Genomic DNA, 6,011 nt, shown 5'->3' with positions numbered 1-6,011 from the left:
GAAGTTGCAACGTTACCGGGTTTTGGTTTCCAAACCAGACCCAAAATGCTTGCAAACTTGTTGCAATCCTTTTTACCATGCCCCACCCGCAGACAAGAGGTACAACACAATTTAGACGTGCACGCCGCAGCAAAATGACCCTTAGACAAGCAAATCTGACACGTTAAAATTTCGTCGACCATGCCCGCAACCAAATTATCAAAATCTTCGTTTGCTTGCTGAGAAGATGGAATGGAAGGCCCAGAAGATAGTACCGGCTCCACCTGGACCGTGGACCGTGAAGATGACGGCCCAACATGGGATGGCACGTCCACATTCAGAGAGCCAAAATTTCCGCCCGAGATAGACGGCGACCCATCCGCAGCTGGTTGAAGATCCCTAACCGTTCCAAAAGAAATGGAGGGGGTAGTTGTCGTCCACCGGAGCTCAGCCGGCGGCGAAGGGTGGATGACCACCCGTTCATGCGCAGGAAGCGTGTACCCCGCATCCTCAACAGTTTGAATGCAAGTTTGCGTGGCCGGATAACGATAACCACGACAAGCAGGATAATTCTGGAACTGTGAAAAAGAAAGCTTCTTGGCAGGGGCATGCGATGATTTTATCGAAGATTTACGGGGCTTGGTGTGCATAGCCAACATGCCAAGGGTAGCTCGACGTTTGGAAGGGCTAACAATGATCCACTCGGCATCACATTCCAATTTCCAAAGCTTGAACTCACGGCCCCAATTTGGGCCACCATTACCCCAAAGATGAAAGAAACATTTAAAATGATCACAGGAGAAAGAATGGAGCCTGAGAATGATTAAAGCCACAGCCTTGCAAGAAACTTGAAAACCAAAAACCCTCTCCGTGATCATAAAAACCATGAACTCAATAGCAGAACCCCCGATGGCCGCCTCAAGTGCCGCTGCCACCGAATCCTCAGTCAAACGAAAATCATGTCGGCCAAAAGAAATTACCATGGTGAAGAAGCCCGTGTCATCCATGGGGTGCACCGGAAAACCCGTAGATTGAAAAACCTTCTCCGCAAAAACCAGACCCTTGGAGAAGTCCAAGCCAAGGGTGGATCCATCAGCAGAACCCATAGAGATGGGTATTAGAACGTAGATCTCAGAGCGCCAGAGAGATCTATTGGAAAGGAAATGAAATTTGGTGGCTAGGGGAGGAGATCACCGGAGGTGGTGGCGATCGCCGGGGTGGGGGTGGGAGCGCCTATCATGCCGTCGTTTTAGAGTTGTGTTGTTGCTTCCCTTTAATGTTTTTTACCAACTCTAAAACGACGGCATGATAGGCGCTCCCACCCCCACCCCGGCGATCGCCAATGTCGATGCTCTTGAGAGTCGGTGTCGTGTAGAGGATTGCGGTTAGCTTGACAGTCTTGACGCGCGGCACGACGAAGAGTGTTCGATGTCGGTGTACTTGAACCGGAGATGGTGTCGTCGTAGTGTCGACTTGAGCGGCTCCGTCTTGACGAGGATGAAGTTGTAGAAGAGCGGACCATCATGGTTTGGATATCTTCTTTGAGGGAACTCATGGATGTGTCGAAGTAGTCTCTTGTACGTTGCTCAGATTGTCGTAGATCGGTGGCGAGGTTGTCGATGCGATCGCCCAAAGCAAGTTGTTCTTGATGCAAAGCTTGGTGTGCACCAAGTAGTTGAGTCTTGGTGACGTAGGATGACATGTCGTCGTCTTGCTCCAAGAAGAGTGGATTGGTAGAAGTACTTGGCCTATCCATCATTTCAAACAAAGATATGTGAGTGGGAGAAAGAGAAGAACCAATACCAAATGTACCTTGACCGATGTTGAAAATGGATCAAAGATCACTCCAATGTGTAGCAAGGAAATAGCACAATTGGTACCGGTTCTCACACCTACACAAGTAAAAGCTTATGGTGGAGCTTGGTTAGGATGGTGGCACAAAATTTGATGCAATTGTAAGTGAGACTCAATAATGTTGGAAAAGATTCACAAATTTGCAAATGCAACAAGTAGACCAATAGCAATATATGGTACACGGAAACACACACGCAAATAGATAAGTGGGGTTGGGCAACCAAGGGTGAGCCAAAATGTGGAATCCACCAAGGTGCTCTTGTTGCACAACACTAGAGAGACGCTAGCACGATTGCACAATAGGCGGATACGAACTTGTGCACAACCTACTAAGCAAAAATGCAACGACTTCTATCCCAAGTATGCTATGTGTATGATGTTTCTATGCTTTGATCCAAGATGATCGAGTATGACAATCTTAATGTTGTATGATGCTATGGTTCTTGCTTATAAGCTCTTTGCTTATCGTTCCCTTTTGCTTAAAAGCTTGTTTGGCTCTTTGTTGTTTGAGCTCTTTTCTCATGCAATGCTTCACGAACCAAGATAGCAATTGTGTATGCGAAGACAACTTTTGTGACACAAGAGATGATACCAAGATATGCAACTCAATGATGGTATGTATGCTATGTAAAGTATGAACACTAATGTCCACAAGTCACGTTGCCGGCAATACTCAAAGGCTAGTCTCGATGGGTAAGCTACGCAAAAGTAAGGCCATGGGTTTATCAATGCAAATGCAAGAGAGTATGATGATATCGCTATACCAAGATGATATGAAGGTGAAGGTGATACCAATGTAGCCGTTCGTACTAGTCCTTGGCGAAGATGAGCGGTGGTGATGTTGTTGCTGAACCGTACCTAGATAGCCGAAACACAATAGGATACGGAAACCACAACTCAAATTCTCAAAACAAAATGGGTCAAAATTGTCGGAGTTGGTAGCGGGAAAGGCTATGGTGGTGCTATGCGGAAGTGGTGGTGGTATGCGGAAGTGTATGTGGGCTCCGGAACAAAATTGGACGAAAGTTAGGCGGTAAACGGAGTGGAGGATGGAGTTGATGCTGTCAGGGGCCGGATGTCCGGGCTGATGGCCGGATGTCCGGGCTGGTTGGGCCGGATGTCCGGGCTCGGGATCCGAATAACACCGCGTGGAGAGGTCAAATCCGGGGCAAAAATTCGGAGGAATTTGTGGATGGAAATTGGGGAAAAGACGGGGAAAAGCTAGATCTACCTGCAACATGCGAAATCCGCGGATCAAATCCAACAAAACTTCATCACACCAACAAATCACAAAAAAAATTTGGGGCTATTTTTGTGGGGCAATTTTCGGGTTAGGACGGAAAACAACAAAATCAAGCTAGAAAACAAAGAGAGGGGGCTCCGAAATCGTGATCAACGTGGCTCATGATACCAAGATGATGTAGGGTGGAACCCTAGATGGCCGATCTTTCACGAAAGGAGCGGATCCCAACTAAGAACACGAGGAAAAACACGAGGGGAGGACACGAGAGAATCACTCAAACCAACAAGAACAATCACACATGTGCTAGATCCTCGAAACATAAAGAGATACACGATCCAAATCCAACAAGGGACGATACATAGGTAACCGGTTCTTCTCCGAAAGGAGGTCTTGAAGGGGGCCACCCAAGAGGGGGTCTTTAATCCAACGTGGATCGTCTCCGAAGAGGGGCCGCAGTCTCTCTCGAGGAGGAGATCCGTATGGATGAGCAATGCTCTATCTCACATATGAGCTAAACCAATGCTAACCCTAGAAAGATGGAGGAGAAAGAGTATATATAGTCTAGGGGGTCGAAGGGGTACACGGGCCTCGGCCCTTACTGTGCGCAGACAGGGGTGGCCGGATGTCCGGGCGACGGGCCGGATGTCCGGGGCTTCGAGAGAGGCCGGATGTCCGGGCTGGGGGCCGGATATCCGGGCTGGAGGGCAAAACTTCTGGATGTTCTGTAGCGTGGCGCCGGATGTCCGGGCTTTTGGCCGGATTTCCGGGCTGGGGCCGGATGTCCGGGCCCTATAGGCTTGGGCGTCTGGGCTGCTGCTGCTGTGGTTGCTCCAGGGGCCGGTTGTCCGGGGACTTGGTCGGATGTCCGGGGCCTGGAAGGTGAACTTGCCCGTTTCCGTTGGTTCTCTTCATCCGTGAACTTGGCGGCTTGTCCGTCTTCACGTGCATCCTCGGGAGGTTCCTCTTGACACCTAATCATGCATAGCATATCGGACTTAGGTAGTAGCCATGTCTCGAGTGGGTCATATGTGATATCACTAAGGAAGGAAGTCACCTCGTTCTCGAGAGCTCTAGCTCGTGCTCGTGTCATAGGTCCTCTTGGCTCTTGATGAGACGATGGTAGGTCCATGGGGATGACCGTAGGATGCTCCTCATCAACCACCTTGTAAATACTGGGTTTATCTTTAAACTTCCACGTAAAAACAGTGTTACCTACACAAACATGTCATTTAAATATGTCGATCTGCTCATTATGAAGCATCAATTCATTTCCTGCTCATCATGAAGCAGCAAATCATTTCCGTGCTAGACCACCCATCGCGTGCGTGCACTCACAGCTGACAAAAACATTAACAAAAATTGGTAATATAAGCTTCCTTTTCTGGATCTCCAGATTCCATCAACACATACATTTGTTTGACTTTTCATGCCAAGAAAACTGCACAGAGGTGAAGGCTGATGAAAAACGAGACAGGTAGCCATTTTGTCAGCTAAGTTGATTCAGACAACGCTTGTGACAAACGGAGAGGATGAACAACGATGGCACTATACACCCTTTTTCATCCATGGAGATGATATGAGAGCAATGTGGAGAGAGATCAGAATTCAGAGAACACCGTCGTCACCTGCAAAGGACATAGGATAGTTAGGATCGATCGGCCATGTCTTCCTGCATATAACATACAAATAAACAATTGGTGTCGATCATGTGGCAGATGAAAAATGAACTCTCTTGTGTTGGATTTCAATCGTGTTGACAGTAAAGTGTAACATCAAAGCAAGTGGTTTCCCAAAATAGGCCTCGGTCAAACAACTAAAATCATGTAGAAAAGGCAATGAATCACATAATAGTGAACTCATGAAAAACTAATAAAATTATTGAGAAAAGTTCAACCCAATACCCATTTTTGTTCCAACAAGAAAAAATATGCCACTAAGAAAATCAATAACAGTCTAGTTATTGCAGGTGTCTTGCTATGTACTCCCTCTGTTCACTAATGTAAGACGTTCTAGAATGAACAGAGGGAGTAGCATGCAATCGGACATTGATGTTTCATCGAAACAAGTCACATTCTGAAGCTGAATGTTCCATAAATCATCTGAAATTTCCACCTAAGGTTTCAGACAGCAGACAAGACTCTTTGCACATAAATTTCAAAAGGGGGGAAGCGTGAGAAATTAAGGCATGCATGTGCAACATATGTTGAACTGGTCAGTGTAATCATCTACCTTTTTGTCTTAACTAGTTAGTATCTGCCGTGATGGTCATGGCGATCACCCCCAGGTCATCAGACTCACTTCAGTTAAGTATACTTTACAAGAAAAGATCACCCCCTTTCCACACTGTTGATGATTCAGATAGCATGTTACATGCATGTGTTTTCTAAAAAAAATTGAAGAATTGTTTTAGCCAACCATAAAGCTAGCTGTACTGCTACATCCCACCCACAACTCAAAACTTGCTGTTCATTTTCTCTGCTGTTGGCATCACTGAACGACCTAGCACTGAATTCCCTAGATGAATGCATAACTAGGTAGATTGTTTTGTTTCAGACCAAGAAATAGGCAGAAGTTATAATCTACGTACTGTCTAAACACATTTGTACATTTGTTTGCATTGGCAAACTAGTACTGACAGAGATCCAGATTATTTTATCTAGGGAATTCAGATTACCGCCTTCACAAGGTGCAGGGAAGGAGGGAAGAAAGAGATGGGGGCAGGGGGCGAAGTACCTTGCTCCGTTGAGCCGCCACTACGACCAAGCGCAGCCGGGGGATCGCCTCCAGCACCTCGCGCCAGCGCCGTCCTCAGGACCTCGCGGCGGCGTCCGCGGGGCCGTGGGGGAGCGGCCACTACGACCAAGCCCAGGGGGTTCGCCTCCAGGACCTCGCGGCGGCGCCTTCCTCTCGCGAGATGGGTTGGACGAGATGCGAG

The sequence above is a fragment of the Triticum aestivum genome, chromosome 5D (genome assembly GCF_018294505.1).
Source record: "Triticum aestivum cultivar Chinese Spring chromosome 5D, IWGSC CS RefSeq v2.1, whole genome shotgun sequence".
In the NCBI taxonomy this organism is placed as follows: domain Eukaryota; kingdom Viridiplantae; phylum Streptophyta; class Magnoliopsida; order Poales; family Poaceae; genus Triticum; species Triticum aestivum.
This window is presented reverse-complemented; position numbering follows the sequence as displayed.